The 13,852-nt window shown below is 35.5% G+C and overlaps 1 protein-coding gene and 1 pseudogene across 6 annotated transcripts in view; one reads left to right on the forward strand and one right to left on the reverse strand.

The window, feature by feature from the left end:
* The window catches only part of FAM133A (family with sequence similarity 133 member A), a 61,133-nt gene that overhangs the window by 35,724 nt on the left and 11,557 nt on the right, over positions 1-13,852 (reverse strand). For 5 of the 6 annotated variants that reach the window (XM_067023197.1, XM_067023202.1, XM_067023198.1 and 2 more), the window contains exons 3-4: positions 8,047-8,162; positions 828-914 (exon numbers count right to left, since the gene is read on the reverse strand). The gene's annotated coding sequence lies outside the window, so the exon portion shown is untranslated. The remainder of the gene's footprint in view (positions 1-827; positions 915-8,046; positions 8,163-13,852) is intronic. The other variant, XM_067023200.1, reaches the window with a different exon arrangement.
* Positions 8,508-8,849, forward strand: LOC131747847 (transmembrane protein 256 pseudogene; annotated as a pseudogene).

Here is a 13,852-nt window from a genome sequence, read left to right on the forward strand (position 1 = left end):
GAGTTCCATTCTGAAAGCGCGTTCATAAGTCCAACAAAGTCAGTCCTAGGTACCCAACTAACACAATCGGCTATATAGTACCTTACTGTAATAGGTTTATAATACTTTTTACATAAATAGTACATAAAAAAACAAACACAAAAAATAAAGAAAACTTTTTTTTTTTTTTTTTGCGGTATGCGGGCCTCTCACTGCTGTGGCCTCTCCCGTTGCAGAGTACAGGTTCCGGACGCGCAGGCCCAGCGGCCAAGGCTCACGGACCCAGCTGCTCCGCAGCATGTGGGATCTTCCCAGACCAGGGAACGAACCCGCGTCCCCTGCATTGGCAGGCGGACTCTCAACCACTGCGCCACCAGGGAAGCCCAAGAAAACATTTTTAATCTTATAGTATAGTACCTTGAAAAGTATAGTGGCTTGAAATAAAAATACTGTACTACTGTACTCTATACAGTAATGTACAGTAAAGTACACAAACGCACAACCACTTGGAGAGGGTGCACGCATGTGACAATTGTACACCAGACACGTGAACTTATGTGATTGTACATGTGAACGCATTTCCGCATCTTTGAAAGTTTGCAACTTGAAGTTTCATATGTAGGGGACTTACTGTATACAGTTTTCAACTCTTCTCTTCCCATTCTCTCTTGAACCCACACCCATGGGACTTTCACCTCAACCAATCCATCAGAACTTTTGTTGTCCAGGTCATTAATCATCTCCATGCCACTAAGTCTAATGATGAATTCTCATTTTTATCTTAACTTCATCATTCAGCATCAATTGACAGACTGGATCACTCACTCCATCCTTCTGGAAACACTTACCTCAAATGGCTTCCAAGATTACAAACATTCAGTTTTCCTCTCACTTTTCCAGCTGCTTCTTTCCAATCTGCTTTCCAGGTTCTTCCACTTTGACCAAAGATAAGAAATGAGATAATATTTGTTAAAGTCCTTGCATAAGTTTGCAGTATGTTTTAGGTTATAGAACTAAAACTTAAAGTACAAAAAGAAATGTAACCAAATTTAAAGAGGTATGCTGACCAGAAGAAAAGGTTCTTTTATTCAGGCAAAGTAATAACCGTCCTTAAAAGGTTATGATTAGCACTTTCTCACCATTACAGTTATTTATTCAGTTGTAAGTATCTACTATAAGTAACTACAGATTATTCCCTGCTTTTATACTTTTCCTTTTCCTGCCTATAATTGGTCACCTAATGTATTCCTTCCTCATTGCCAATTGATACTCCTCTACCCTCAAAGGAATCTTTGTTCTGAAACCCAATTTCTTTAAACAAAATTCTTCCCCAACACCTGGACTCCTATTTTATATTTCTATAGTGCTTTCAAATTTACAAAGTAAGTTAATAAAAGAGCAATATTGGGGTAAATTTTATGAAATAATTTAACAACCCAAAACAGTCTAAGGAATAAATTAATTTTCTACTTTCTTTGGTGTCCCTAAGCTTTGATGACCAACACAGACTGACCAACATGACCCTTTGAGAGCAATAATAGATATTACTCTAAGACACTAACTCAAAGTGTGGTCCCAGGACCCATGGGAGTCTGCAACAACCTTTCAAGTTGTCTGCAGGGTGCTCTTTTTTTCAACTATGTTATTTGTGTGAGGCCTAATTTTTTTTTTCATATACTTCAACCAAAACATCATATCACAACAAATTGTAGAAACAGATACGAGAATAATGAAGTCAGCATTAAAGATATTTAAAAACGTAAACTAATACATATCTGTTCATTAAATATTTTTAATTTTGAAAATATAATTACTTTTCACAAAATGTTATCTAGTTAAAATTTAATGGACTTATTATTGGTATTTTAAAATGGATTAATAAATATTTTTAAAATTTCTCAGTTTTAGTTTTTAATATCATAAATATAAATAACTATTATTTATCAGATATTCTTGACCACATAAACAAACACTCCTTGGGGTCTTCAGTAATTTCTAATAGTGTAAAGGAATCTTTAAACCAAATGGTTTGACAACTATTCCTCTGAGAAAATGTTTCTTGACGTATGTCCACTGACCATCTGCATCAGAGCTATCTAGGATACTTGATAAAAATATAGATTTCTGGACTCCATATAAGACCTACTAAATCATAACTTCTGGGGTCATGAACTTACATTTTTACCATGGCCTTCAGGTGATTATTATGCACACTAATGTTAGAAAAATCTAATAAAGAAGTATATAGACTTTGGAGTCTGAGGGATTCAAACTCTAATTCTGCCACTTCCTGTTTGTCATCCTAGCCTATACCACTCTCTACCAACCGATTTCCTGCTCTTACTTTCCCCTCACCCCATCTCCTGAATCCTCTTCCAGTTGCATATCCTCAGTTAAATAGTTCCTGATTTCCAGAGTAAGCTGGAAAATTTCTATGTAAGAGGTGTTTAGGGGCAGCAATCTGGTTCTTAGAGAAAGTTAGGGACTCAAAAGTTGCACTTCCATAGGAAGCACATTGCTTTTACTTAGATTGTTTCATTTGGGGCAGCTATGTGGAGATGGTAAGATTTTGGAGGGGGTAATATCACCTAGGCTTACGCCTCAGCATTACCACTTACTTATTTGCTTCTGTTGCTGAACAGGGAGGACCTCAGAGGATTTTATTTTCTATTCTTCACCTTGCAGCACATAGCACAGTGAAGATGGAAGCCATTTGGTCTTTCCTTAGCCCTGCCCCAAGTCGGTTATCCTTACAAAGCTGTCGTCCACTTCCTCAATGCTTGCTGTGATATGCATACACAGTTCTGACCAATCAGAGGTCTGAAACTGGTTTCAGATGTCACTGGTTTACCCAGTTAACAGAAACCTAACAGAAATCTGTGAAATTTTGCCCAGCAGTGAACAATCACTTTAATAACCACAGACTTATTAAAATATAGAAAATTTTTCTGTAGAACAGTGCTATTCAAGGTATAGTCCACTAATGCACAAGCTCAGAATCATATAGGTCATTTTAAAAAAATGCAGAGTCCTATGCTTCATCCCAGACCAAGTATTATCATAGTCTCTGGGAGTAAGACCTCTGAATTTGTAATTTTAATAATTTCCTCAGGTTATTATGGTAGAAAGTAAAAAAAAAACATTGCCATGAGGAAATTTCAACAAGAAACAATAAAAATAAGAGGAAACATAGGCATATTCTGTATCACCACCTAGTTCTTTAATTGATAGCAAATGGATAAATTATGTCACCCACATGCTTTTCCATATAGACATAATATTTGCTTCAATCTATGTAAGACTTTATACTATTCTATCAGTGTGCCAGTAGTACCAGAATGAGGGAGGCTAATTCACACTAACTAAAGTCACAACATATCAATGTATAAATCAGATGCTCATCCATGAGTTTATAATTGGAAATATTGTAAACACAGGAATGTTCAGTTTGATAACCAGCATATCCTGAATCTATTAGATAATACATGTACAAAACAAAATTATAATAATAAATTACCATGGTGAGCCTGGAATCATTAAAAAAGGAGTCAGTAGATATTCTTAATGATTACTGCCTCAAGATTTAATTTGATCTACCTACCAATCTCCACCATTGGGTTGGGGACTAGAGCATTCCAATCTGATTATCAGGGCATTCTCTTTCCTAGCCATTTCTGTAAACTCACAGCTAGTTCTATGATTTTCCCTAATGTAGTAATTTTCTTTCTGATAATTCAGTCTTCCATTAACTGATTAGATTTTACCTTTTCAATTTATGAGCACATTCTATTCATGCCTCCCTGCAGCTCAACCAAAACTTTGAGTGTTTCCAAATTGAATTATCTACTCACAAGCAGGCTCTCGGGTTAATTTTGCAGGTTGCTTATCTTCTATGGCTTTTAATTTTTATCAACTTCACCTTGAATTTTTGACCCCATTGCACAGAAAAAAGGCAAAACTATGGAGACAATAAAAAAAAGAATCAGTGGTTGCCAGGGATGGGGCTGTGGGGGAGGGAGATGAATAGGCAGAGCACAGAGGATTTTTAGGGCAGTGAAAATACTCTGTATGATACTATAATGGTGTATACATGTCATCATACATTTATCCAAACCCAGAGAATATACAACACTAAGAGTGAACCCTAAGGTAGACTTTGGGTGATTATGATGTGTCAGTGTAGGTTCATCTTTGGTTAAAAAAATATACCATTCTGGTGAGTGATGTTGATAACGGGGAAAGCTATGCATGTGTGGAGGGCAGAGAGTATATGGGAAATCTCTGTACCTTTCTCTCAATTTTGCTGTAAACCTAAAACTACTCTAAAAAATAAAGTCTTTAAAAAAGACATTCCAAATGAAATTACTATAAATGATAAGCATGCCATATCATCTTTCCCAAAAGATGTTCAGCAATATTGGCATTTCCATCTTTTTACATCTCTACTCCACTTTGTCTGGTATTGTTTTTGCTTTTTATGATCTTATCTTAACCTTCTAAACAAATGGGATGATTCCTTTCCTGCCAACCCAATGCAATTCTTCTATGTGGGCACTCATTCTTATCTGAAGATTTTTTAAAAGGTCTAAAATATGTGTTTTTCACTGGCTGATAATCAACATTTATTTTTTAATGAAGACTGTATTTATAATTCATTTATCTAGGAAATTATTTTTTCAGTGTTTGTTTAGGCCTCATAGATTGTGGAAGTATTTCAAAAGAGCAACTTGAGGAAAGCTAACCTTGTTGTTACTTCAAAGTTATGGAAGCTCATTATGAAACTTTTATTCAAAAGCATTAGTTATAAAAAGCAAAAACAGTAAAATTAGTACTAAAATGCATGGATTTTAAATTGAGAAGGACCTTGGATTTAGAAAAGGGTTCTAATGCTGCATCTTAGCTATACTAGTTATATAACCTTAGGTTATTCTTTTAGCCTCTGTGAGCCCAGTCTTCACATTGACAAAATAAGAAAAGTTGTCTCTGTCTATTTTATGGGTTTGGGTGAAAATCAAATAAGGTAATATATGTGAACATACCTCAAAAAGGTAAATGTTACAGGCTGATGTAATTTCATATTCTTATAATTGTTGGTATTAAGAATTATCATATCATGAGGGCATAAAAGGAGGACCTATGACAAATTTTGAAATTAAAGCATATCTGAGTGACATTACACACACACACACACACACACACACACACACAATGGTAAGGTTTTAGGAGGGTGCTATAAAAAATACAGATTGCTATGCAAATGTTGTGTATCACGTATACCCCACTTGCATACATATTATTCTTTACTCTTTTTTGTGTCCCGTCCATCTTCCACACTGCTAACTCTAGTCACCTTTCTTTAAAGTTGGTCACTCCCTAATGTTTATTTAATTAAATTTGAATTCCTTAGTTTGGCAGAATGACCCTGATCTTGAGCTTTTCCAAACTCATTTCTCCTTAACTTTCTTCCTCTTATTCTCTCTTCTTCCTCCATGTATCACTGAAATCCCTATTCTTCAGCCACATAAAATACCTCACTATTCCTCAAATATTCTAGTATCTTTCCTAACTCTTTGACTTTGTACAAACATGTTGTTTCCTTTGCCTAAAATACCTTTCTTTTAATCCCCAACTTTCCAGATCCTCCTAGCAGGAAACAATTTCTTTCTCTTTTATGTTGCCATGGCATGTTCACTAATTCATTCAGCCAATATTTATTGAGTACTTACTATGTGCCCAGCACTGTGCTAGAAAATGCTGGTGACATTACAATACAATCACGGTCCCTAAACTCATAGATTTTAGGACCACTCATATTAAATAAATAACCTACAAATAACTATATAATTAAAACTGTGATAGTGCTATAAAGAAAATGCATAGGGTTTGATAACAGCACATAGCTAGTACTTACTAAATGGGATCAAGGAAGACCTATTTTTGAAAGAGGGATTTAAAATAAGACCTGAAAGATGAATAGTCATGAGCCAGGTAAAGAGGATGAGGGCCAATTCAAAGAAGAAAGAAAAACATTTATGAAGGTACTGAGACAGGAATGAGCTTGGTTCCATCAAGAAACAATAGGCTAATATGACTGGAGGGTAATGATTAATGGTGATGGTGGCATGGGATAATGCTGAGGAAATGGGCAGGGGCATGATAATGAAGGACCTTATTGACAATATTAAAGATTTTGAACTTTGTCCAAAAACTCATGGGAAAAGTTCTGAATAGAAGAGAAACAGAGACATGCTCATATTTGTATTTTAGAAAAATCATTCTCTCTACTATGTGGAAAAGAGATAGGAGATAAGATTGGATACAGAAGGAACGTTAGTCTAGGTGAGATATGATGGTTAGTTGGACTAGGTTGGGGCTGGAATGCTATGGCTCTTGAATAACATACTTAACTGGGTAATATATTGTACATCAAATGTGGAACCACTGAAAATTTTAAGCAGGGAAGTGACGTTATCATATATTCATTTTTAAAAGATCACTTTGTCCCATGTATGAAGAAATGATATTTTGGTTTAAGAAGGAATGCAGAACAGGTGTCTAGGTATGATAATTTGGATGGGGTGGTGGCAGTCGATGAAGATAGTCTGGACTAGGATGTTGGAGCTCCTACTAGGAGTAGGAGCCAAATGAGCAGATATGAGATACTATTTTGGAGGTAGAAGCAAGAGGATTTGGTGACTGATTGGATATGGGGTAAGGGAGAAAAAGAAATCAAGGATAACTACCAAGTATCTGGAACTCGTTAGACAGAGGTGCCATTTATTGAGATGGGGTCACTAAAGAAGATTAGTACTAAAAGGGGGTGAGCAAATTCATTTCTGTACATGTTAATTTTGAGATGTCTGCTAGACATCCAAATAGAGATTTTGAGTCTGGGGCTCCAAGGATGCACACTTAGCTGTCTACCTGATATTGATACTTCAGACTCTGAAAACTTGTAGACTTGATGCATACTTGCAGACTCTGACACTACATGGAGAATTTCTTTAGGGTAGCAATAATGATAATTCATCTATTGTTTCCTGTGGTATCAAACACATAAGAAATGCTCGATATATCTGTTTATTTGAATTAAATTATGCAGTCAATTTCAGTCACTGTTTCATCACAACTCTAAACACATAATCAATGCTATACAAAAGAAGTTATTCAGTAACCCATATGTTTTGTCTTTACATGACAAGTGGTAGTTTAACATGTTTTTTGAATGAATTGGCATAACTCAATAGATATTCTATCACTGGGCTTTTGGAATTAGAAGTGCTTGGAACACAGATTCTCATAAAAATACACACATGTTAGAACTTCTGGCTATGGCTAGGTGAGGAGGTTAGGAAATCTTTCCCCAAAGCACTATAAACCTGGACAAAATTTAAAAAGCAACCATTTCATCACTCTGGAAATTGACCAAAACTATATATCCATATGAGGAGTGTTTATTCCTGAAACATCACTGACCTTGGACTACAAACAGTGGGAATCTGTGGCATTAGGACCTGGAGCTGCTCCCATACACTCCACCCTCCAGTTCATTCAGCACAGAGGTTCTGTCAGGACTTATACACTAAAAACCACAAAACATTGCTGAGAGAAATTAAAGAATATCTAAATAAATAGATATTTCATGCTCTTAGATAGGAAGATTCAATGTTATCAAGATAGTAATTCATCCTCAATTGATGGACAGACTGAATGCAACCCCTATCAAGGTCCCAGCCGGCTTCTTGGCAGAAACTGATATTGATGAGCTGATCTTAAATTTCATATGGATATACAAGGGACCAGAATAGCCAAAACAAACTTGAAAATGTGGAACAAAATTGGAGGGCTCACACTTCCCAATTTCAAAACTTAAGATAAAGCCACAGTTAATCAGACAGTGTAGTATTGGCCCAAAGATAGGCATATAAATAAGAGGAACAGAATTCAAAGTTCAGAAATAAATTCTAACATTTATGGTCAGTAAATTTCCAACAAAGGTACCAAGACAATTCAATGGGGGAAAGGACAGTTTTTTCAACAAAGGAGCTGGGACAACTGGATACCCACATTTAAAAAAAAAAAATAGAGAGGGAATTCCTTGGTGATCCAGTGGTTAGGACTCGGTGCTTTCACTGCTGAGGGCACAGGTTCAATCCCTGGTTGGAGAACCAAGATCCCGCAAGCTGCATGGTGCGGCCAAAAAAAAAAAAAAATTAGAGAAAGAAATTAGACCCTTAATTCGTACATATACAGAAAATTAAAAATTAACTCAAGATGGATCACAGACCCAAATTTAAGAGCTAAAATATATAACTTCTAATAGAAAATATTCGTGACCTTGAGTAGGGCAGAGAGTTCTTAGATATAATATTGAAAGCATGATACATAGAAGAAAAAAATGATCAATTTGAATGTATCAACTTTCGCTCCTCCAAAGTCACCAATAAGAAAATAAAAGTACAAGCCACAGACTAAAAGAAAGCATTTGCAAATGACAGATCTAATAAAAAGCTTGCAGATACACAGCCATGACCAGTGCAGGGGCTGCTTTCTGCTGCCTGGGTGCCTTGTCCTGAGTGGGGGCCTTAGGCTTGGCCTCCTATGGGGCACACTTAGCCCAGTTCCTGGATGCCTACAGGAAGGAGCTCTTTCACAAGACCAACAAACACCACTTTTTACACTGCCTGGCCCTGCTAGGGGTGCTCCTGTGCAGAAAGTCCCTCTGGGCAGGGTTACTGCTAGCTTCTGGAACTACCTTTTTCTGCAGCAGCTTTAACTACCAGGCTCTGAGTGGACACCACAGCACCCATACTTTGGCCCCTGTGGGAAGGAGCCTGCTACTCTTGGGCTGGCTTGCCTTGGCTCTTTGAGCTTCCTTGTGTTTAATTTCTACGGACATTTTTTAGAATTGGAGCAGGGATGGGATTAAAAGAGAAAGGCAAATTTTTAAAAAAAATAATAAAATAAGCTAGTATACAGAATATTTGAATAACTCTTACAACTCAATAATTATTAGAAAGACAAAAACCTAATTAAAAACAGCCAAATGATTTGATTAGACAATTCATCAAACAAGTTATGAATAGCTGAAAAGGATATGAAAAGATATGCAACATGATTAGTCATTAGGGAAATGTAAATCAAAATCCCAATTAGAAACTACTACATATCCACTAGAATGGCTACACTAAAAAATACAAATGGTACTAAGTGTTGGGGATGCAGAGAAAGCAGACCACCTGTGCATTGTTAGTGGGAACATAATATGGTACAGACACTCTGGAAAATATTTTGCAGTTTTTTAACAAGTTAAACATAAATTTATCATATAATAGCCATTTTACTTTTAGGAATCTAACCGTAAGAGACAAAGATATATGTCCAAAAATATATGTCCATACAGAGGCATGTTGTAACTATTCATAGTAGCATTATCCATAACAAAAAAAAACTGGAAAAAATCCAAATGTCCATCACCTAGTAAATGGATGAACAAAATGTGATATATTTACACAATGGAATACTATTAATCACTTGAAAGGAACAAGCTATTGATACATGCTACAACATGAATACACCTCAAAAACATGCTCGGTGAAAGAAGCTACACAAAATGGACCGCATATTATATGATTCCATTTATATGAAATGTATAGAAAAGGCAAATTTACAGAGAAAGAAAACAGAAGAGTATTTGCTTAAGCCTGGGCATAGGAGAAGAGATTAACTGCTAATGAGTATCACAGAATTTTTGGATGATGGAAAAATTTTTAAACTGAATTGCAGTGACTGTTGCACGATTCTATTAATTTACTAAAATCATTGAATTATACACTAATAAGAGTGAATTTTATAGTATGCATACTGCATTTCAATAAATCTGTTTTAAAAAAACACAGAGATATTTTAAATGGAATAATTTGGTGGACTTCCTTTATGTCACCTACATGGCTTTCCTCAGGCTTACCTTATTTTCATAATTTCTTCATTTACACTAACACTCCTTACATAACAATGAGTCACAAGCCTATATTTCCAGCCCTGACTGTGAAGCTTTTTCCCAGTTCTAACCTCATATATCCAGTTATGTTTCAGACTACTCCCTGCTAACTTCTCCACCTCAATAAACTTTCCTTCTCATTTTTCCCATAACTATTAGTTATTCCTGCTTTTTACATCTTCTCATACCCTTAGTACCAATATAAAACATTTTCACATGATATGTTTTACTTATTAATATAACTGCTCCTGGGATACTGCATGCTTTTATTTTTTTCTCTCCTAAATTAAACTGTGAGCTATATCAAAGGCAACTTTCATAGTTTTTTTTCCTATACCTTCAAAACAATCAACACAGTGCTGAGTATACAGAAGGTGATCATTAAATGAATGTTGATTTAAATTAATAATTTGCAATTCTTGCATTTGTTTATCAGAAGTTTATGAGTGCCTACTATGTGTAAAACACTGGATTCAGTGCCATCAAGGAAGCAAAGAAATATATGATACATGATCTCTCTTCTGAAGGAGTTTATAATCAAGCTGGCCACATAAAGAGTTAGCAAATACAAGACTACCATTCAAAAAGGATGTCAAGAAGCAATCCATGATTAAGAAAAAATGAGGAAACAAAACCAGTGAGTCCAGGATCAGAAAAAGAGCTAAACTGAGCCTTAGAAGAGATAAGTTGGATATTAAAAAGTGAGAGAGGTTGAGAAGATTTCAGGCAGGGAAAATGGACTGAGAAGGGCAGAGATGAGAATTCAGGGTTTATGTAGAGGATTTGGGAGAAAATTAAGTTAGAAAAGTGGATTGAGGTCAGAAATTGAATGGCCATGAAGGCCTGATTAAGTTGTCCAGACTTTATTCTGTTAAAATAGTCACTTACTGGGCTTCCCTGGTGGCACAGTGGTTGAGAGTCCGCCTGCCGATGCAGGGGACACGGGTTCGTGCCCCGGTCCGGGAAGATCCCACATGCCGCGGAGCGGCTGGGCCCGTGAGCCATGGCCACTGAGCCTGCGCGTCCGGAGCCTGTGCTCCGCAATGGGAGAGGCCACAACAGTGAGAGGCCCGCGTACCACAAAAAACAAAACAAACAAACAAAAAAAATAGTCATTTACTGAGCATTTACTATGTGATTTGTGGTTTATATGCATAGTGGGCACTTGTTGTATGTTGGATATTGGGGATCCATTCCCTCAGTCTCATAGCACTGATTTTCTTTTGAGAAGAATCCAGTGGGACTGTAACTAGAGGCCTTACCACATTGTAGTTAAGGGGCAAGCAATTAAATTGAAAGTGACTGAAGTTTCAGTTTATCTCATCCTCAACATCATGATTAGACTATTCTGGTTATGAGGCCCTTGTGTTTTCTGCTTCCTAGGTATTCAGAGCTACTTCAGTTCCTGCCTGTTTCCAGACCTGACTCACCAGCTTTCCACAGATTCTATGATACCTTGTTATTTTCCAATGAATTAAACTTTGAATAAAATAGCCAGAGTTGATTTATGGTGCTTGCAACTGAAAAGTCCTAATTGATATAGTTATATATTATTTTCCACATTCCACTGATAAAGAGACTGTGGGTTAGTGAAATTAAGTAACTTCCCAATGCCAGACAGCTAGCAAGTGGCAAATGTGGGTATGTTTGATTCTGGAATCTAATTTCTATAAAATTACTTACCAGAGGCTGCATGGCATGACCAAGACTCAAACTCTAGTTTGTCTGACTTCAAAACTGGTATTTTTTTCCCTACACCACTCTGCCTTTCAATAAGAATTCACTGTAGATTTTCAAGAAGGGTATGATATGATGAAAATGGCATTTTAGAAAGGTTAATTTCACAATAGAATATAGGCTGGAAGGGAAGCAAGAGAGCTTGAGGTAGGGAGACAGATGACGAGGATGAGGTAAATAATCCAGGTGGAAAATAACAGTGGTCTGAAATAGTGAAATGACAGAATGCAAGAGAGTATAGACGGGAACAGTAACTAGAATACTTTATCAGTTGTCATAGCTATCTCTCTGAAATATGCATCCCATTAATTTTTACAATTTTATAATAACTTTGGTTCAGTGATTTCAAATTTCAGTCCAGTAAGCATATGTCTTTTACTGAGTTAAACAGAATCTCTTAGTAAGCGTATTATAAATGTACATCATTTGCAGCTAAATTATATGTACATCATTTGCAGAAAAATGCAATTTGCCTAGTGATTTTATGATCAAGCAATATTTTATGGCTTTAAATTTCTTCAAATCATCACAAAACCACAGTTAAGAAAGGATAGCACAAAATCCAAATAGTTATTTGTAAGAATTGGCCTAAGTTTTCCCCACAAAGCTAAAAATAAACTTCTCAGAAGAATGGTTAATCTACTCATGACCTTCATTTTCCAGGCAACCTGAGCCTCTAGAAGCAAGAGTCATTTTCTCCATTAAAAATGGTTGTACAAGTCACTAGGAAAAATGATATGAGTTTTGAAATAAGAGGAAAGGAAACAATTTGAATGAAAGAAATATATACAGATCAGGCTATATAAGTGCTGCTCAAGCAAAAGATACTTCATACTTTGCAAAAGCAATAATTGGGACAGTACTCAAGCTCTCCATATAAACCTTGCTTGACTAAACAACAACCCAAACTTTGTGCAAACAATGTTATTCATTGTTGCCTTAACTTTTTCCTTTTTAGTTACAAAAATAATATATGCTCATTATTTTAAAATTCAAAAAGTACTTCAGAATAGAAAATAAAAGTTTAAAGCTTTTTCTTCTACCTAATTACATCAGTTTGGTGTGTATATTTTCAGACATTTTTCTATGAGTATGAAAACACACACACACTCCATATATGTACCTTTTTATATGTATTTTTTACATAGATGAGATCATACTGCAGATATTGATTTGCAACTTGGCTTTTTCATTTGGCACTCTACTGTGGTCATCTTTTACACATATTGAGAATCAGCTCTTTTGTTCTGTTACCAAGGCAGATGTGTTTTCAAGACCTAGTTTCTGGCATTTTTCCAATCATTTAAATGCTTCAATAACTGCTTTTTGTGTTAAAAAAAAAAACTTGACTTCTCAAGGAAAAGTACCTTTCAAATAATAAAGAAATTGGGGAATTTGTTTCTTAATATGCTACAAGAAAGGAAAATTCAATGTGACATGGAGATGCTTAATTCAAACAGCAAGGCTCTGGTAACAAACAAAATCTGGTTCTCAGAGTAGCCTTTTCAAAAAATTATTTTATTGTGATAAGAACTCTTAACATGAGATCTATCCTCTTAACAAATTTTAAGTGTACATTATTGTTGACTATATGTATGATATTATACAACAGATCTCTAGAGCTTATTCATCTGACTTAGCTGAAACTTAATTTGTGGCTATTTTTATGATATCCAGAGTACAATTTATTAAAAGGAGATGCCCTGATATTTTGATATATATTTTCCTTTAAATGCCGATTATTTGTAAAGAAATTTTCAGATAATTATTTTCTAGAAATCTTGTCTTATGAAAGAAAATACTAATGAAACAGAGGGTTAAGTAAAGAGACATTTTAATTTAATATTATAGATCCTCATTAAATTCCAGAATTTTTCTTCTAAAGACTCTGCATAGTCTCCTAGCTATTAATAAAGTATGTGAGGTGCTCTTATTTAGAAGTTGGTTGCTAAAAACTAATTCTTTAAATACTGAAAATGTACTAAACTAATGTGATTTGCTGCATGGCAGGTATGCACCAGTAAATCTGGCATACTTAGGAGATGGGACAAATGTTAAATAAAAATAGGATGTAATTAAAGGCTAAAAATGTTTTTTACTTCAGCAGCAAGTAAAAACACTCCTGCTCTCAGGAAT

Source organism: Kogia breviceps, chromosome X (assembly GCF_026419965.1).
Source record: "Kogia breviceps isolate mKogBre1 chromosome X, mKogBre1 haplotype 1, whole genome shotgun sequence".
NCBI classification, from domain to species: domain Eukaryota; kingdom Metazoa; phylum Chordata; class Mammalia; order Artiodactyla; family Physeteridae; genus Kogia; species Kogia breviceps.